General features: G+C 50.2%; 1 long non-coding RNA gene across 7 annotated transcripts in view; it reads left to right on the top strand.

The window, feature by feature from the left end:
• Positions 1–20,924, top strand: part of LOC149124352 (uncharacterized) — a 79,154-nt gene that overhangs the window by 24,015 nt on the left and 34,215 nt on the right. For 6 of the 7 annotated variants that reach the window (XR_016214295.1, XR_016214296.1, XR_016214289.1 and 3 more), the window contains 2 exons: positions 19,507–19,729; positions 20,630–20,911. The exons of the other annotated variant lie outside the window; for it this stretch is intronic. This is a non-coding gene — a long non-coding RNA (uncharacterized LOC149124352). The remainder of the gene's footprint in view (positions 1–19,506; positions 19,730–20,629; positions 20,912–20,924) is intronic. 7 annotated transcript variants of the gene reach the window in all.

Below are 20,924 nucleotides of genomic sequence, written 5' to 3'. Positions count from 1 at the left end.
GAGCACCGGTTGCTCCTCTTCCAGTCCAGCTCTCTGCTGTGGCCCAGGAAGGCAGTGGAGGATGGCCCAAAGGCTTGGGCCCCTGCACCCACATGGGAGACCGGGAGGAAGCACCCAGCTCCTGGCTTCAGATGGGCACAGCGCCAGCTGTAGCGGGCATTAGTGGGGTGAACCAACGGAAGGAAGACCTTTCTCTCTGTCTCTCTCTCTCACTGTCTATAACTCTACCTATCAAATTAAAAAAAAAAAAAGCATATGACCCCAGGCAGGTGACTTAACTCCTGTGTGCTTTAGCTTTTTCACCTGTCAAATGAGGATAATGAGAATGTTTACCTTATATGGACATCAGGCAGATTAAATGAAGTAATACAAGCATGACATAAAACTCACTTGCCTGGCCAGCGCCGCAGCTCACTAGGCTAATCCTCTGCCTAGCGGCGCCGGCACACCGGGTTCTAGTCCCGGTTGGGGCGCCGGATTCTGTCCGGGTTGCCTCTCTTCCAGGCCAGCTCTCTGATGTGGCCAGGGAGTGCAGTGGAGGATGGCCCAGGTGCTTGGGCCCTGCACCCCATGGGAGACCAGGAAAAGCACCTGGTTCCTGGCTCCTGCCATCGGATCAGCGCGGTGCGCCGGCCGCGGCGGCCATTGGAGGGTGAACCAACGGCAAAGGAAGACCTTTCTCTCTGTCTCTCTCTCACTGTCCACTCTGCCTGTCAAAAAAAAAAAAAAAAAAAAAAAAACAACCTCACTTGCCTCTCTGCTGGACGACTTGTAGACAGCTGAATGGTGGTTCAGATAGTTACTGAAATAGTGGAACAAAGTTCCGAAAGAATAAGAGAAGTTTGTTTCTTTTATGGACGATGCTAATATATTGTAAATGCCTTACCTCTTATCTTCCCTGAAGTCCCTATCAGCAGCATGGAACACTGGAAGAAAAGGGAAAAAAAATCTTGTGGGAAACATAACAAAACATAACATATGGCTTAATGGGTCAAATAAGCAAAGAATTTGGTTTAAGCAATGATAAAACTAGAAGGATTTATCATTTCTGTTTACTAAATTCTGGCTTAATAGAAGTGAAAGAGATGTTAATCAAAATAAACTTCAATCAAGATACAGTAAATGGTTTTTTTATTTAAAATATTTAAGTAGGACAAGAGTTCTTCAAAAAGTTCATGGATGAAAGAAATCAGAAGATAAGTTTATTTTGGGGCAAAACATTTTGAAGTTCGTGCATATATGGCTCTTGTAAAAACTTAGGGCCGGCGCCGCGGCTCAATAGGCTAATCCTCCGCCTAGCGGCGCCGGCACACCGGGTTCTAGTCCCGGTCGGGGCGCCGGATTCTGTCCCGGTTGCCCCTCTTCCAGGCCAGCCCTCTGCTGTGGCCAGGGAGTGCAGTGGAGGATGGCCCAGGTGCTTGGGCCCTGCACCCCATGGGAGACCAGGAAAAGCACCTGGCTCCTGGCTCCTGCCATCGGATCAGCGCGGTGCGCCGGCCGCAGCGCGCCGGCCGCGGCGGCCATTGGAGGGTGAACCAACGGCAAAGGAAGACCTTTCTCTCTGTCTCTCTCTCTCACTGTCCACTCTGCCTGTCAAAAAAAAAAAAAAAAAAAAAAAAAAAAAATTTGTGTAGGGGCCCCTGTCACAGCATAGCAGGTTAAGCCACTGCCTCTGAAGTCAGAATCCCATTCAGGTGCTGATTCCAGTCCTGGCTGCTCCACTTCCAATCCAGCTCTCTGCTGTGGCCTGAGGAAGCAGTGGAGGACGGCCCAAGTGCTTGGGCCCTGCACCCGCATGGGAGACCAGGACAAATCTCCTGGCTTCTGGCTTCAGATCAAACCAGCCTTGGCCATTGCAGCCATTGCAGCCATTTGGGGAGTGAACCAGCAGGTGGAAGATCTCTCTATCTCTCTGTCTCTTCCATCTCTCTATCTCTTCCATCCACTGGTTCACTCCCCAAATAGCTGCAAAGCCAAGAGCCAGGAACTCCATCTGGGTCCCCTACATGGATGTAGCTGCCCAAGCACTTGGGCCATCTTCTGCTTTTCCCAGGTCATTAGCAGGGAGCTAGATAGGAAGTGGAGCAGCTGGGACTTGAACCAGTACCCGTAAGGGATGCCAGCACCACAGACGGTGGCTTTACCTGCTATGCCACACCACCAGCCCCTATTATAGCATATTTATAACAGAAAATAATCATAGCTTAACTATCCCAAAGTACAAAAATGTTAAAACTACATTCATGCAGTAGAATTCTAGGCAGACAGTAAAAAGAGTAAGGTAGTTATATATACAGATGTGGAAAAATACACACATATGTGATTAATTAAAAATGCATATTGCAAAACATTGTGTATGATTTTTTTAATTTTGTTTTTTTTTTTTTTTTTTTTTATTTTTTATTTTATTTTTTTTTTTTTTGACAGGCAGAGTGGACAGTGAGAGAGAGAGAGACAGAGAGAAAGGTCTTCCTTTGCCGTTGGTTCACCCTCCAATGGCCGCCGCGGCCGGCGCGCTGCGGCCAGCACACCGCGCTGATCCGATGGCAGGAGCCAGGAGCCAGGTGCTTTTCCTGGTCTCCCATGGGGTGCAGGACCCAAGCACCTGGGCCATCCTCCACTGCACTCCCTGGCCACAGCAGAGGGCTGGCCTGGAAGAGGGGCAACCGGGACAGAATCCGGCGCCCCGACCGGGACTAGAACCCGGTGTGCCGGCGCCGCTAGGCGGAGGATTAGCCTAGTGAGCCGCGGCGCCGGCCTTAATTTTGTAAAAACAAAAAAAATGTGTGTATACATCAGAAGCCAGTCTGTGTGGACAGGCACTAAACTGCTAATAGCTTTGGATGGGAAAGCTTGAATGGTTTTCATGACATTAACTCGTCTTTGAGAAGATGAGAATGAGAATGAGAAGTAACCAATGTGCTTGATTGCACTGAGATTTCACAACTGAGATCAAGTTATTCCCTGTGTTCCAGCGATACTCAGACAAAATTCAGTTTGCAGCTGAGTCAAATCTCAACTAACGGTTTCCTGTTTCTAGTGGACACCAACAGAGCCCAGGCCTACGGAATTCTGTCAGTAACAATTTCCATTACAGTTGTGAGATTCGCAGGTCAGCCTAGAAAGTGGCACCACTCCCAAGAGGCCTATGTGCAGCCCAGATAAGGTTTAGGGGGCTTGAGCACAAGGGCTTCTGGTGGGAGCTGAATGGGGGTGTTTCATTTGGTTTGGGGAGGTGGCCTTGACTTCTCTCTGGCTCGACAGGGTGTTTCGGTTTGCACCCGGCTCTGTTCTGTTCGGGTGGAGTTTTTGTTTGTTTTGTACACAACATGCTCAAAATAGCGATGTGGCTCAGTACCTCCACCTGGGGAAATTCATATGCGGGTGCAGGTTGGCAAAGTCCCTAACAGAGCATGGGTGTTTGTGGTTAGGGTCTTCACTCTGCTCTTGGTGGGTTTGGAGCTGGAGCTGGATACATGTCAGCTCAGAGGGGCTTGTTCTGGGGAGTCCTGTTTCCAGCCTGTGTCAGAGGACGGACTTCGTCATCTTAATGCAGAGAGAATGATAATCCTGCCTTAAAGGAGTATTTTGAGAGTTAAGTAAAATATCTAAAATGCCTCCCTCAGTGCCTGACCCATGGCTGGGATTCTTCAGTGGCGGCCACTATTCTGATTAATATTTTAGAGGAGAAGTTCAGGATCAAATTCCTATTTTTCTAGGCCTTCGTTTTCTTTATTTGTGCTTCCTACCCTCGTAGCACAGAGAGCAATTTGATAAATGGAATTGGAAGCCGACAAAATTACTGCAAGGTTTCCTCCTAGATCATCAGGGCTTCTGTCTGAAAGTTTGTATTGGTCATTAAGAAACCCCCCAAAAGTATCTGTTCACTTAATGATTCTGGACTTTCGCTTTTAAAAATTCTTATACAATGTTTTGAACATTGTTATTGTTTTTAAATGAAGCAAGTTTTGGCATGTTAAATTTATTCCCAGAGATGGCATTAGACCATGTTCCTGCATGGGCTCCCTTGGGTAGATGTAATGTACTTCCACATTCCTAAAATGCTTTTATAATAGCTTCATAATTACAAATGATGCTTTTGAAATGCGTTGCCTTCTCCGAAGGCGAGTGGCTCTGGAGTGCAAGTTTGGTGAATTTGGCTTGTTCCTTAATGTTTCAGCATCACTGGCTCCTAGGAGGGAAAGGTTGAGCCACACAGGCAGCCAGTTCGGCTGCAGGAGTGGTCAAAGCCAGACAGTGTTTACACATGGTCAGCACTGCGTGGCAGCCATGAGGTTGCTGTATTCCTTGTCAGATTTATTTAATAATTTAATAATTGAGAGAACTAGGTACTTGGAAAAAAATCGCCCTTCAGTGAAGAAATGTAAATAGCATATTTACCTTTCTGAAACAATTTTTTTTAACAGAGGACCAGGAATTCCTTTCAGTGTAATAATTCAGTATCCTCTCTACAGTATTGTGAACTTGCAGTACATTATCATTTGTTCTGTGCCCATAACAGGGAAACATGGCACCATACATGGCCCAAGTGCTGCCCCTTACACCCTCATTCCCATACTCCCTCCCCCTCCTTGTTTTCCTCTCCCCTCCCATATCCGTGATGGGCATTGCCAATCATCCACCAAATGATTTTTCACTGAGCCTGGATAAGACCTCAGAATCTCTTCAAATACTGAGTTCTGCATAACTGCTTTTAGGTAGCTGTTTAGAGAGGAGAAGAACTATTAATCTGTGATTCGTCAACATATCGATCATGTAGCTAGCCAGTTTAGGCAATGCAGCTCCTAAACCAATTGCTTTGAATTTCAAAAAAATCAGGAGCAAGCGTTGTGGCTCAGTAAGTTAAGCCACTGCTGGCAATGCCAGCTTTCTGTATCAGAGTGCCAGTTCTAGTCCTGGCTGCTCCACTTCTGATCCAGTTCCCTGCTAATGTGCCTGGGGAAGCAGCAGAGGTGGTCCAAGTGCTTGGGCCCCTGCTGCACACATGAGAAACTAAGCTGGAGTTACTGGCTCCTGACTTCAGTCTGGCCCAGGTCTGGCTATTGTTACCATTTTGGGAGTGAACTAGTGGATGGACGATCCCTCTCTCTCACTCACTCTGCCTTTGCTCTTTATCTGTCTCTCTGTCACTCTGCCGTTCAAAGAAATAAATCTTTCCAAAAAAATCAGCCAAAGTATTTTTGGACATAATATAAATTAAAAATTGTTCATTTTTAGCCAAGATGGTTGCTTTCTAAACTATTGGTTCAGTGTAACATTGGTAAAGCTTGAAGAACCCTCTAATTAAAAACAGTGTATAAGTGGTATTACAGGGAGACAATTTGTACAATAGCTGACACTTGGGCAGGATCAGACCAGCTAAATGTGAAAATGTCCAAACCTTCTCTTGCTTTGGAACAAATTTCTCAGTGCCCTTCATTCTTTGCTGTTCTCACAGCTTATAATATAGTTGTTTTCTACCCCATGAAAATTCATCACCATACCCCAGCCTTGTGGCAGATGGAGAGATCTCTGGCCCAGCATCATTCTGGAGATCTTCCCTGCCTGCTCCCTTCCACTGAACAGTTTTCAGCTTGTACGGAGGAGCTACAGAATCCGATGCTTATGCCATATACCAGCCACAGGCACAAAAATCCCACAGCCTGGTCAGGGCAGGGGCACTGGGCAGCAAAGGACTGTCTTCTCCTTACACTTGGCTCACGTCCCAGCTCTGTCAATCCTCTGGACGAGACGCTGCAGGATACAGGACCCTCCCCGACTTCCTCGTCTCAGTTTCCCTGGCTGAGTGCAGCCGCAGAGCCGGGAGGAGACAGCGTGATACCCCTGTGCCCCCCAGCACATTGTCTAAGACTTTTTTCTTGGTGACAGATTCTACTGTAACAATGTTGACACGCTGTTATTTAGAGATGAGGAAAAGACATGAAAAGAAAACAGACAAGATTGTCAAAAAGGGGTTCTATTTTTAGCAACTGCCTTCCTTACCAACCAGCCGAGCCTGTGCCTGTCCCGGTCCCCCAGGCTCAGTCACCCCAGCCTTAGCTCAGGGGAGGCCTCTGGCTGACCCCAGGGTCGATGTGCATGTCCTGTGGGTCCATGACCTTGACACAAGCGGTCAGTGTAGATGAGGCCGGCGCCCAGGCTGTGTACCTTCTGTGTCTTTCCGCAAGAGCGGCCAGCTCCTAACGGGAGGACAGTGTCAGGCTCTGAGCAGGCACCCGGGTTTGCCGTCTCCAGGGCAGCTCCCATTCTTTGGCCATCGAAGGCTGTGCAATGACTGACTACTCCATTCTCTTTTATTTGGAAAACTTGAGATGTTTTTGTTAAATTCCTGATGATGATGGGGCTTTTGGTCTAAAGTATCTCTTCAGTTTGATAATGCGTGGCTCCGTGCTCACCCAGGGTTGCATCCGCCAATGTCCAGGGTTACTAATGCCTCTCTTGCATATGAAATGAACACGGTGTACAGGGGTTTGAGCGTTTAGGTGCGTGGATTTGAGCAGAGGCCTAGGATGCATGGAATATCCTCTTGAAGCAGTAGCAGCATTTTCATGCTCTCGTGGCCAGTCCTGGGGGTATGAAATCAGGGCAAAATTTCCATTCCTTTGATGACACCTCTGCTATAGCAGACTTATTCTGAATATCAGGCCATGAAGATCATTCTAGCACTCAGTGAATATTGATTTGATTCCTGCCATGGGGATACTAGTAGTGCCCAGGGCACCTGTGTTAGGTGCACTTTTTTTTTTTAAAGATGTATTTATTTTTATTTGAAAGGCAGAGTTAACAGAGAGGTAGAGACAGAGGCAGAGAGAGATATTCCATCCACTGGTTCACTCCTCAAATGGCCACAATGGTCAGAGCTGGGCCAATCTGAAGCCAGGAGCCTGGAGCTTCTTCCAGGTCTCCCACGCGGGTGCAGGGGTCCAAGCACTTGGGCCATCTTCCACTACTTTCTGAGGCCATAGCAGGAAGCTGGATTGGAAGTGGAGCTTCCGGGTCTCAAATGGTGCCCATATGGGATGTTGGTACTGCAGGCAGCGGCTTTATCCCCAACACCACAGCGCCCACCCATTAGGTGCTTCTAATGGTTGTTAGGAACACGGCAAAGAAGACAAAAGTTTATGGGGCTGGTCCTGTGGCACACTGGGTTAAGCTGGCTGCTAGCAACATGGCATCCCAACTGGAGCACTAGTTGGAATCCTGTCCATTCCACTTCCAGTTTAGCTCCCTGCTGATGTACCTGGGAAAGCAGCAGAATGTGGCCTGAGTTCTTGGGCCCCTGCCACTCACATGGGTGATCTGGGTGATCCCTCCACCCACGAGGGAGACCAGTTCCACATTAAAGTGGAGTTAAACTTTTGTTTGAGTAAGGAGCTTCTTCTGGGTCTCCCACATGGGTACAGGCAGGGGCCCAAGGAGTTGGACCATCTTCTACTGCTTTCCCAGGCCATAGCAGAGAGCTGGATTGGAAGAGGAGCAGCCGGGACTAGAACTGGCACCCATATGGGATGCCAGCACTTCAGGCCAGGGTTTAACCTGCTGTGCCACAGCGCAGCCCCATTGTCTTTTTTTCTTTTTAAGAATTTATTTATTTATTTGAATGACGGAGGGAGGGAGGGAGAGAGAGAGAGAGAGAGACTGACAGAGTACTCCCATCTGCTGGTTTACATTACTAGGAAGCTGGAATCAGAAGCAGAGCTGAGATTCAAACCCAGGCATCCCAAGTACCATCTTGACGACTGAGCCAAGTACTTGTTCCTACAAATATTTCAAGAGTTAAATCTGACAGCTTAGAAGGTATAGCGGGGGTGCATCAGTCTAGTGGCTGCTTGGGGCACCTGTATTCCACACCAGTCAAGTTATTCATTGATGTAGTTGTCCTTGCCCTTCTTTTGTGGGTGAAATTGAAGAGGATACTTTTGGTTCATAGGTAGGCCGTGTATCAATCAAGGTAGACAATATTGCATTGTGGCAACAAATAATCCCAAGTATCACTGGCTCAGCACAGCCAATACTTACTTCTCTCCCATGTGTAGTCTCCTGTACGCCACAGCAAGCCTCCCAAGCAGCGGCCCGTGTGTTCACACCAGGTCCATACTGACTCATTTTTCTATGATCCCCAGGGCAGGGGGAGAGAACATGGGAGGGTGGAACAGTGCCAATTAGTTGCCTCCACAGATGGAATGGAACAGAGCACTTCTGGGCTCACAGGAGGAATGCTAGTCACTGGGCCATGTTCAAAGTCAAGGGCATGAAATGCTCTCCTCGCATGAGTCTGGAAGTGGAAGATACCTGGACATTGAAGAGAAGAGTGCCTCTCTGTCAGCCTCCATCACAATCCAGGGGCACTTTTGGCTCTCCTTTGATTAGTGCACTGGAAAAAAAGAAACAAATACATGATACTTTCTTTAGTATGACAGTGATGAGATCGACATGGGCAATGCTTCGAGGTGATTGAAATGATTGTGGCACAAAAATCAAAAGTCACTAAGATAAGGGCAATATTGTCGCGGCTTACCTGGGGGCTTCTAAGGTAATCACAGTGGTCCTTGAAAGTGGAAGAGGGAGGTGGAAGAGAGACTAGAAACAGGGAGAGCTGCATGAGGAAGACTTAGCTGCCACTTGTTGGCTTTGGAGATGGGGAAGGAGCCACTGGGGTCTAGAAACCGGATCCCAGAGGGGGTTTCTCCCCTGGAGCCTCCAGAAGGAACTCTGTGAGCCCCACTGACACCTTGATGCCGCCCAGTGGCACTCATTTAGGATCTCCTGCCTCCAGAGCTGTGGAATCATAAGCTCGTGTGGTCTTAAGCCAGTAGGTTTGTAGTCTTTTGTTACAACAGCAATAGGAGACTAGAACATGTCCCAGGACTTCATTCAAAGAAGGATTAGAGCAGAAGGTTGGCATTTCCTAGAAAATATGGAATTAGAGTCTCTTCTTGTCAAGATGCTTCCAAAAGTCCTGAAATGTCTCTGTGGGAAGGAAAGGGAGCTGGAGAGGCACATCTGCTGGGAAAACAATAAAGATGCATCTTTCCTGTTCTACTCCTAAGTATGGTGGTGAGGAGCTCACGTAGAATAAAGGAAGGGTAGGAACGTGGAGTGCTCCAATTTTATGAGAATTTCACATGGCACTAGAAAAACTATGTATTTTTTTGGCTGAAGTTTAGCAAGTATTCAGAGAAGTGACAGATGGGTGGGTTTGGAGCAAGTAAGGGCTGACATGTTAGAAGACAGCTTTGTGCGCGATCCTTTATTTGGTTTGGGAATAAAGATTAGAATTGCGAATAATGCGCACACCCTCTTAAGTTTAGCGTATAGGCAGAGTGAAGAGCAAGATTCTAGCTCAAGTGAAGACTGTGTGTGTGTGTGTGTGCGTGTGTGCGTGCACACATGCAGAGGGCTTCAATATGTAAATAGAAAATTTGCATGATTTTTCATTTCCACTTTTGAAGCCCCCCATACACATGCACACATGCACACACATGGGAGGGTTTTAAAAAGTTTGTGACAAAGTGGTAAGTTCAGGAGCAGATTTTTGGCACAGCTCTTCAGTTGCCACTTGGGATGTCCGTATCCCATTGCACAGCGCCTGGTTTGAGTCGCTATTTCTCTACATACAATGCAGAATTCTTGTTAACATGCACTTTGAGAGGCAGCAGGTGATGACTCAAGTACTTGGATTCCTTCTACCCATGAGGAAGACCCGGATGGAGTTCTGGGCTCCTGGCTTCAGCCTGGCCCAGACCCGTCTGTCATGGCCATTTGGAGAATGAAACAGCAGATGGGAGATTCTCTCTCTCTATCTCTATCTCTATTTCTATCTCTCCACACTTCAAGAAAATGAGAAAATGAAAAAAAAAAAAAGGGATATATTCATTTTGGTGCAAAAGTTTTGAGGTCCATGCATAGTTTTTTTCATGAGCTGCACTTTCCATGAACTTTTTTTTTTTTTTTTTTTTTTTTTTACAGACAGAGTGGACAGTGAGAGAGACAGAGAGAAAGGTCTTCCTTTGCCGTTGGTTCACCCTCCAATGGCCGCCGCGGCCAGCATGCTCCGGCCGGCGCACCGCCCTGATCTGATGGCAGGAGCCAGGTGCTTCTCCTGGTCTCCCATGGGGTGCAGGGCCCAAGCACTTGGGCCATCCTCCACTGCCTTCCCAGGCCACAGCAGAGAGCTGGCCTGGATGAGGGGCAACCAGGACAGAAGCTGGTGCCTCGACTGGGACTAGAACCTGGTGTGCTGGCACCGCAAGGCGGAGGATTAGCCTAGTGAGCCGCAGTGCCGGCCTCCATGAACTATTTGATATTCTCTCATATAGCATGGATTTGAAAATTCTTACACCAAAATAAGATTATAATTTAATTCTATTTTCTGTAAAGTTTTTGAGAAGACATTTCTTTTTACACGAAGGGTCTTATTTATAATGACCAGCAGCTGTATCACATGCAGAGAGGGAAGACGCTGGCTCTGAGTAAAGACTGTTGAAAGCTCTGCTCAAGGAGCACTCCTGGCCAGCCCCGCAGCTCACTAGGCGAATCCTCCGCCTGTGGCGCCGGCACCCTGGGTTCTAGTCCTGGTTAGGGTGCTGGTTCTGTCCTGGTTGCTCCTCTTCCAGTCCAGCTCTCTGCTGTGGCCCAGGAAGGCAGTGGAGGATGGCCCAAGTGCTTGGGCCCTACACCCACATGGGAGACCAGGAGGAAGCACTTGGCTCCTGGCTTCGGATGGGCACAGCGCTGGCCATGGCGGCCATTTGGGGGGTGAACCAACAGAAAAAAAGGAAGACCTTTCTCTCTGTCTCTCTCTAACTCTGCTGTGGCTGTGGGGAACCATGCGATGCGACGAGAAGAAATTAAGACTGACACACGAGGCAATGGAGGTCAAAGGCAGGAGGGGTGGGATGAAGGAAACTGGCAGTGATAATGTGCTCCACCAGGCTCTGCACCCTGGCGGGGAGGGGGGGGGCGACTGCAAATCTGGCCCTGCCTTTTCTTGCCACCAGCTCAAAAAGGGGGAAATGACGGTGAGTGAGTTTCCAATTGTTGGTCACACAAAACACCATGCTTCCTAGAATTTAGAGCAGAGAGAAATTTCTCCCACTGGTCTCCGTAAAGCAGACTGCTGTCTAATTCAACAGCATCCTCTCTGAAGATGTGACGAATTCCTGAGAGCAGTGGTTTGTCGTCTCCTCCACCCAGCAGGATCCAGGACCAGGTTCTCTGGGTGCTGCTGGCTTAAGCAAGGGCCAGGTTGCGAGGCGCTGAAGGAGTAGCTGGACAAGCATCCTTCCGTCTCCACTGTTCCCTCACCACTGAGCTCCTGCACAAGTTCAAGGCTGTGTGTGTGTGTATGTGTGTGTGTGTGTGTGTGTTCCCCTGTGCTGAAGTGAAGGGGTGCTGGTGCTAGAAGGTCAAGGGCATTTACAAGGAGCTTTAGGGTCTGGGAAAAAGCTTCAGCTCCCTTTTAGTTTGGGAGCTCTGACAGGAGAGGATGCTGGGGCCAGCAGAGGAGCCTGGATGAGGCAAGGGGACGTGTGGCCAGCAAGGTGGTGGTGCTGGCGTGGAAGAGTCCGCTCCCAGCAGCATGAGCAGTTCGGCTCCTTAACACTGGTGGCATCCAAGGGTGCCTGGGGCAGGTGAATTGAGGACGGAGGAGCTTCCCCTCTGCATGCAGGGGTCTTGATGGAGGCTCCGTATGCTCCATGGCTGGGGCCCTGTGACCCTCAGGGAGGAGAGGACATCCCCAGCCCAGGCTCCCCAGGGGCCCCGGCATAGTCTCTGGTTCCAGCTGGCCCCCTCCCTCCCACCTACAACCTTGCACCTGCCTCCAGCCAAACCCTGAGGTCACACGAAGCCGCTCACATTGTGCCAGTGGCATTGTCCTCGTCCATATTTGGCAGGAAGGGGAAATAATGACCACACGTCCTTTCAAGAGTGCTCCAGTGCATTCCCCACACCGCAGTCCCTGTGATCTCTCTAAAGCAGTGATCCCCCACCCTGTCACTCCCTGAGGGAAACCCAGCCCCAGCTCCCCGGCCCCTCAGGATAGAGCTGCAGGTTTGCAGCGTGCTGGGCATGAAGGAGAGGTGTGAATTTTGGTGGACACAAACTCCTCAAGCACCCTAGGGTGATTGCCTGTGACTCAACTAGACTCTGAGCTCTGCGAGGGGGTAGGAACAGGCAGGCATCACCCACTGTCAAATCCCTTTCGCCAACACCAGGCCTGGCATCCTGTGCATTGCCTGATGAATAAGAGCAGCCAGTGCTTGGCTGGGGGAGGGAGTGGGTCCCCTGGACAATCTGTCCTTGTGAAGCACCTCTACCACCCAGTGCAGTAGGAGCTGGGGGAGAGAGGGAGCAGGCAGGTCAGCTTCCCTCGCTTCTGCCACTGGCCAAGCCCCTCTAAACCATGGCTCCCTCCACAGCCAGAGGCACTCATTGTGAGAAGAGAGCTCCTGTAACGACAGGTGTCTGTCGAGGCCCAAGCCTCCTCTTGGTGATGAGCCCTTCTGATGAAGTGCTTGTTGTTGGGACAGAGGGAAAGCGTGCGGCTCTGAGCACCGGCCTTGCAGACCTGCAGCACATCTGCACCTGCTGCTGAGCCCAAGAAGGGGAATGCATTTCCCCCTCATTCTCTGCCAGCTCTGTCTTTGAAGTGTCTCTGCCCAAGTGGGATTTTTGTGTGCACTTGTTGATGTGAGTGTGTAATAGAAGAAAGCAATCACCTACCGGATTGTCTGGATAGAAAAGGAGCGGTGAATAGATAGGATGCGTAATTGACTTACGGAATTGGAGGAGTATAATTCACTAGCTCAGGCAGCAGGCAGAGTGGTTCTATTTGGAAACTCCTTAAGTAGGATGTGAATGCTTTGACTTGTGAAATTGGGGCCTTTTGCTTTACCACGTGAGGCCCCCAGAGTGACCCAAGGTAATCACACAAATGACACTCCAGTACCTCACTGCCCTATATCTGGACCAAGTCTGGTATCTGCTCCCCAAGGAACCCCTCTTTTATAAGCCCTAGAGCCCTAGGGGCTGAGCCAGCCAGTGTTCATCACCTTCCTTTGTCTTTGGTGTCACCGCAGAAAAAAAGAGTCTGGCCGGCCTGGGCAGCCCCCAGCCAGCACAGGGGACCCTGTGGAGGTCAGGGTACCAGTGGCTCTTTGTGGCCTTGCCTGCTTTCTCTGGGTTTGGGAGAAAGGCATGCTTTGTCCCTACTGCCCAGCGGTGCCTTGGGCCTTGGGCCCTGCAGGCCAAGCAGATGGCAGCTTTGCCACAGTCCTCTGGAGATGGTCATGTCCCAGGCAGTGAAGTTCCCACCTTTGGGAGAGCCAGGACAAGGCAACATGTTCTTTACGCCTCCTGTGCTCCTGGTCCAAGAGCCAGGCCCCTGGAGCTGGTTCCATGGCCTCTCAGGGTTTGCTTGATCCTAATCTCTCTGTCTTCCCCAGCCCTCCGCTTTGGTTATGGTCTCTGCAGGCCTTCATAGGCACCTGTGACTTTGTTTTTTAAACTCTGAAAGGCAGAGTTACAGAGAGGCAGAGAGAGAGAGCGAGAGGTCTTCCATCCACTGGTTCACTCCCCAAATGGCCACAATGGCCAGGGCTGGGCTGATCTGAAGCCAGGAGCCAGGAGCTTCTTCCAGGTCTTCCACGCAGGTGCAGGAGCCCAAGGACATGGGCGATCTTCTATTGCTTTCCCAGGGCATAGCAGAGAGCTGGATCAGAAAAGGCGCAGCTGGGACTTGAACTGGCACCCGTAGGGGATGCTGGTACTGCAGGTAGTGACTTTACTCTGTACGCCAGCCCCAGCACCTGTGACTCTGAACCTCAGACTTGCTCTTGGTTCTTTTCCTCCAGAAGGGCTCAGGCTATCCGATTCCTTCCCGCCTCTGCACAGTGGGTTCCTGCAGGCATTCCTGTCGTCACATGCCTGACGACCCTGAGTGCTCTGTGCTAAGCACTGAGTCTCGGATACAGATTCACTACTTAATGCTCACATGTGTTCCATATCATAGGCCTTTGTGTTGTCCTCACCTGACACAGGAGGACATGCAGGCATGGAGAAGCTAGCACCTGGACTTGAACCTGAGCTCTCGGCCTGCTCCTTGCATCCTCTTACATGACAAAAGTGGGTTCTTCTAAAAACATGAGTCTGCTTTAATGCCTCTGACTTCACTGCCACCACTGTTTAAATGTAAGCAATGGCAATGGGCTTTTAGCCTAGCGGTTAAGACGCCTGCATCCCACAAAGAGTAGCTGCGCTCGACTCCTGCCTCTGGCTTCTGATTCCAGCTTCCTGCTAATGCAGACCCTGGAAGGCAGTAGGTGGTGGCCCAAGTGGTGGAGTTCCTAGCACCAATGTGGGAGACCCCGACGGAGCTCCTCTCTCCAGGCTTCCGCCTGGCCCAGCTCTAGCTGTTGCAGACATTTGGGGAGTGAACCAGCAGATGGTAGCTCTCTGTCTCTCTGCCTCCCAAATAAATAAATGAGTAAGTTTTAAAAATCTAAACAGTTGGGGCCAACCTTGTGGCATAGTGGGTAAAGCCTCCATCTGCAATGCTGTCATCCCATATGGGCATTGGTTCAAGTCCCGGCTGCTCCACTTCTTTTTTTTTTTTTTATGATTTTTTTTTTTTTTTGACAGGCAGAGTGGACAGTGAGAGAGAGAGACAGAGAAAAAGGTCTTCCTTTTGCTGTTGGTTCACCCTCCAATGGCCGCCACGGCTGGCGTACCGCACTGATCCGAAGGCAGGAGCCAGGTGCTTCTCCTGGTCTCCCATGGGGTGCAGGGCCCAAGCACTTGGGCCACCCTCCACTGCACTCCCTGGCCACAGCAGAGAGCTGGCCTGGAAGAGGGGCAACCGGGACTAGAACCCCGTGTGCCGGTGCTGCAAGGCGGAGGATTAGCCTATTGAGCCACGGCGCCGGCCTTGCTCCACTTCTGATCCATCTTCTTGCTAATGGCCTTGGAAAGCAGTAGAAGGTGGCTCAAGTCCTTGGGTCCCTGAACCCACATGGGAGACCCAGAAGAAGCTTCTGGCTCCTGGCTTTGGCCTGGCCCAGCCTTGGTGTTCGGCCATCTGGGGGAATGGAAGACCTATCTTTCTAGGTCTCTTTCTGTAATTCTGAGTTTCAAATAAATAACTAAATTTTGGGGGCCTGCGCCCAAGAAGGCCAGCGTACTAGGTTAATCCTCCACTTGCGGCGCCGGATTCTGTCCCAGTTGCTCCTCTTCCAGGCCAGCTCTCTGCTGTGGCCCAGGAGGGCAGTGGAGGATGGCCCAAGTGTTTGGGCCCCTGCACCTGCATGGGGGGGGGGGGGATTGGGAAGAAGCTCCTGGCTCCTGGCTTCGGATCGGTGCAGCTCTGGCCATTGTGGCCATCTGGGGAATAAACCAATGGATGGAAGACCTTTCCCTCTCTCTCTCACTGTCTGTAACTCTACCTGTCAAATAAATAAATAAAAATCTTAAAAAAAAAAAAACTAAATCTTTCTAAACAGTGAGGATATTTATAAAGTGGAGGAAAGCCCTCCACCCCCGGCCTCACTCAGTCGTCCCTCACCAGAGCTGGTCACGGCTCGGGTGCCGCCTTCCCAGTCCCTCTGCAACCTTGCCCAACACACCCATGTCTTCTGTAGCACTGGACTCCCTTCCAGGCAACAAAGAGTAGAGTAGTTGGCATAGCCTTTCGCAGAGAAACGTTTTTGCAAGGAAGTTCAGTGTCTGATGCAGGCTCCTGCCCCAGCTCCCTCAGCTGCAGCAGGACCCTGTTTGTGCCTCTGTTACATTGGATTGGTGGTGCTCAGCGTGGCAACGATGGCAGAACCAATAAATTAATTCCATGCAACACCCTGGGGGTGGCTAATTAGCATATTCAGAGTCCTAATCTGAGTCAACCCCTTCAGTCTGCTTAATAAGCATAGGAAGATTAGAAGTAATTTTCGGCTGGCAGAATTAGCGGTGCTTTAGGGTATGCAGGCGGGCCATGTACTCTACTGGATTCAGTGCTAAATGAAAATACAGGGGCTCTTGCTCAAAAGCAGGACACAGCACCCTCCAAGACAGTAGGCACAATGCCTTTGCCTTTCTTCCAATGTTGCCCTCTGGACCTGCCATGGTGTACAGTGTTCCATTATTTGCTATTCACTGCCACACTCCCTCTACTACAAGTTGAGAGGATGGGAGACTGCGGACTCCCAGGCTTCTTGGGGGCAGAGAGCCTTCCTGTCTTGAGACTCCACTTGCTCACGGGGCCCACAGCCTGCCAGGTTCCCTCCCTGCCAGTGCTGGCCGGACAGTGGACACAGCGCCTCTTCTGCCTGCCAGCCCACCTCCCAGGCCCGAGAGTACTGCCACCTCTGCACAGGACGAGCTAGGTCCCTGATAGGGTCAGGTGAGTGATTTGCCTCTATCGAGTCTCCAGCTGGGACTTGGGGTCCTCGCAGTCACCACCATGTCCTACCCAGAAACACTACAGGATTCCTGGGCCAACTTCGATGGTTCCCACACTCATACCTTGGTCCCAAGTTGGAGCAAAGGGTGGCAGTGGAAATGAAGTGGGACAGGGTGATGGGGGATGCCACATGGGGTCCAGGATGCCAGGGGGTGAGAAGACAGAAAGCTGAGAACCGACCTGGCAGGCAGCAAGAGGCCAGACAGGGGTTTGCAGTCCTCACATGTGTTCCATTGTCTCTTTAGATTTCACCTGCAAAATTAAATATCAAACATAAAATTACTAAGAATTTTTTTTTAAAAAACTATTTTGAAAGGCTGGGTTGGGGGGAGAGCGAGAAAAGAGAAAGATCTTTGATTCACTGGTTCATTGTCCAAATGACTGTAATAGCCAGGGCTGGGCCGGACTGAAGCTGGGAGCTGGAAGTCCTCCTACATGGGTGGCAGGGACCCCATTTTTCCTGCATCACTGCTGGTGCCCCATGTGGGCATTAGCAGGAAGCAGGAATCAAAAGCAGAGCTAGGATTTGAGCACACAGAGAGAGAAAGGCTCACACATTGGGCTCAGTGTCTGTCACTGCATTAAAAGTCTGAATAAATCTGGGATGAGAATTTGGTGCCGTGGTTAAGATGCCACTTGGGACACCCACATGCGTTATCAGACTGCTTGTGTTCAAGTTCTAGCTCCACTCTCAATTCCAGCTAATGCAATGCAATTGCTATGTAAGTAGTTGCTATTTTATATTATTTAGGGAATAATAACAACAAGATTAAAGAGTCTGTGCAAGCTCAGTATGGATGCAGTATTGTTTTCAACCCTTTTTTATGCTGCGTTGGCGGAGCCACAGATGCAGAAACCACAGATCTGGTGCCCACGGGCATGGAGAACCAGGTATAGTATAATCTCTTTGCTTACACATGCAGTTGCTGAGCTTTTTGCATTGTCCTGAAGGCAATGGCGTGGACTCTCCCCATTGTCCGCCTGGTCTCAGCACAGCATCAAGCACCTGCTGGGGTAAACCAGTGGGTCAGATGGCCAGGAGTCATGGGCGGAGAGGAAGGGAAGCAGGTTCCTGAGTGAATCCTAAGGACCAGCTGACCTGTGTCTGTCAGAAAACGCCCAGAGGTTCACGTCTCATCCTATCTTTCAGTTGCACTAACTTTTGATCATTTCTGGCAGAGAAAAAACCACTTTTGCCTCAATATACACAGTACTGCCTTCCTCTCTTTTCAGACTTGAATTAGTCAGAGATGGGAAAAGGCTGCGTCTGTGTGCAGTGATGGGAGCAGAGGGGAGAAAAGGGGGTTTGGCGTCAGATGGACTGGAGTCTGTTCTGCCCTGGCCCTTCACAACCTTGTGCCAGGAAAGTGGTCTGCTTCAGTGGACTCCCACTCCTCCCGGTGCAGCATGGACACTGACACTGTCTTTACAGAGAGGTTAAATAAGATGACTTTAAACTTATATAATCTTACACATATATAACATAATTCTAATATATAAGATGTAACATATATTTATTTGAGAGGCTTAGAAACAGAGCTAGAGCACTTCCATCTGCGAAAGCACTCCTCAGATGCCCCCAGGAGCCACAGCTGGGCCAGGCGAAAGCCAGAAGCCAGGAACTCAGTCCAGGGCTTCCAGGTGGGTGGCAGGAACCCAAGTACTTGAGGCATCAGCCCTGCTTCCCAGGGTCTATATTAGCAGGAAACTGGAGTCAGGGACTAACTCGGGAACTGGACCCAGCTACTCGGATACGGGATGCAGGGATCTCAAACAGGAGACCCAGGGCCTGCCCTAGGTGGCATACGTAGGATGCCAGTGTGGCTCCTGGCACACAGCAGGCAGCCTGAATGCGGAGTAGCTAATGTCATCTTCGGTGTAAGAAGTATTGAGTGGAGGGGCCAGCGATGTGGCTCAGTAGGTTAATCCTCTGCCTGTGGTGCCAGCATCCCATATGGGTGCCGGTTCTAGTCCCGGTTGCTCCTCTTCCAATCCAGCTTTCTGCTGTGGCCCGGAAGGGCAGTGGAGGATGGCCCAAGTCCTTGGGCCCCTGCATCCCTATGGGAGACCGGGAAGAAGCACCTGGCTCCGGCTGTCGCAGCCATTTGGGGAGTGAACTAATGGACGGAAGGCCTCTCTGTTTCTCCCTCTCCCTGTCTGCAACTCTAGCTCTCAAATAAATAATAATAAAAAGTATTGAAGCTGGCGCCGCAGCTCAATAGGCTAATCCTTTGCCTGCGGCGCTGGCACACAGGGTTCTAGTCCCGGTTGGGGCACTGGATTCTGTCCCGGTTGCTCCTCTTCCAGGCCAGCTCTCTGCTGTGGCCCGGGAGTGCAGTGGAGGATGGCCCAAGTGCTTGGACACTGCACCCACATGGGAGACCAGGAGACGCACCTGGCTCCTGGCTTCGGATCAGCATGGTGCGCTGGCTGCAGCGGCCATTAGAGGGTGAACCAATGGAAAAGAAAGACCTTTCTCTCTGTCTCTCTCACTGTCCACTCTGCCTGTCAAAAAGAAAAAAAAAAAAAAGCATTGAGTGGAATTCCATTTGGGATTTTTTCAGTAGCTGCCCCCTTGCTCCCTCGTCAGACATCAGCACTGTAAATGTAGAATAGCTAAATAACTGCCACTTCTCAGTGGCTTCCCCCAAGATGTTTTCCTCTCTTATCCTGTGTGTCTGTGGCTGGTGGATGGGTCCTCTGTCCCACGCAATCCCCACGCTCACATGAGACCCAGGCTGTGGCACAGTCACCTGCCAGCTCTCACGTCTGCCCGGTAGTGACGCACCCAGGCCTCCTCACAGGGACCAGGAAGTCCCATCTGTCTCGGCCTGTTCAGACAGTTGTAACAAGTGACTGTAAGCCAGGTGGCTTACACACAATATGAGGCTAGGAGGTCCATGAGCAAAGTGCCAGCAGAGGTGGCATCCGATCAGGGCCCATTTTCTGGTCCACAGATGGTGACTTCTCACGGGGCCCCCACATGGCGAGGGCTCAAGAGGTCTCTCTCTGTTTCTCTTTCTCTCTCTCAGGCCTCCTTGATAAGGCACTAATTTCACTTATGGGAGCTCCGCTCTCATGATCACCTCCCAGAGGCCTCACCTGGTGCTGTACTGTCGCTTGGGCAGCAGGGTTTCGACCTAGCGGGCTGTGGCAGTGCCCACGTGCACAGGAGGTGGGGAGCCAAGCCTGTGTGGTGAGCAGAGCGACACCGAGTGGATAAGCGTAGCCGCTGTGTGCTGAGCCCTGCCGAGGGTAAGGCACTGAACTGTTACACGGGATTGCGAATGGATTTTATTCACACACTTGTAAATTCCTGCATATTCATGTAGATATATACAGCTACTCATATAGGTACACATACAGTCCTCTATCCCTATATATAATGGGAGTTACAAAGTTTGTGGAAAACGACATTAAAAGATAAGCTTATCTGGGTCTAAAAAACATTAGAAAACCTTGCATATGAGGGATCTGCAAAAAGTGCATAAGATATGTATTATGAAGAAGCTATGCATGGACTTCAAATTGTTTTGCACCCAAATAAACTTATCTTTTAATTCCATTTCCCATGGCTTTTTGAAGTACTCTGGTACATACCCTCTTACTCAAGCTGAGGAAACAGGTTTAACAAAGTCAAGTCGTTTGTCCAAGGTCACACAACACAACTGGGAGGGGGCAGGGCTGTGTTTGAAACCCAGATCCGACTTAACACCAAAGCCCTCGCTTTTCCCGTTTTATTATTCGGGGGACACGGAGGATCTTCCACGTGGAGACCAAGGCGGTCCTCGCAAACGCCCACGTGAGCTCCAGGGTGGCGGGGGAAGCTGGCAGGTTTCCCCCACAGCCCTCTGCTGTAGGTGCAGTAGCTCCAGGGATCACTAGGACACACCTGCTACTCCCCCGGCCCCACACCTGTGCCCCTGAGAACCTGCGCCTTGAGGGTGAATTAAGGCCTTCGAGGCTGGAGCTTTAGTAGCTATTTTGGATAAAAACCATGCATTAGGGTGGCAAAGCAGGAAACTGAAAGGATCTTTGGTTCCCTGATGACAGAACTTCCTTGGACTTTCTACCTTGGGACTTGTCTTAAGTGACATGGAAATTAAATTTTGTTTGTTCCTTTTTAGTTTATTTATTTATTTTTTACATATACAGCTGACCCTATCCTGTGGCTGTCCCTTGCCTGCACTTTTAGTCCAGAAGATCTGGGTCTGCTGGCCTGGAACCCAGGGCCCAGGATACCCTAATCAGGAAAACGCACTTCCCTGGCCGTAAGCATCCTTCCCGGAGGGCACAGCCAACAACCAGGATGAATCCTGGACTTGACCTTGGGAGGTTGTGGAGGCCACTTGGAGAGGGCAGGCTGTCTCAGTGACCTTATCTGAACTCTGGATCAAGCTCTGCCTGAAATGAGATCTACCACGAGACGGTTCACAGGTAGGCCAACCTG

Source organism: Oryctolagus cuniculus, chromosome 10 (assembly GCF_051225735.1).
Source record: "Oryctolagus cuniculus isolate XC-2025 breed Fujian yellow rabbit chromosome 10, ASM5122573v1, whole genome shotgun sequence".
Lineage (NCBI taxonomy): Eukaryota > Metazoa > Chordata > Mammalia > Lagomorpha > Leporidae > Oryctolagus > Oryctolagus cuniculus.
This window is presented reverse-complemented; position numbering and strand designations above follow the sequence as displayed.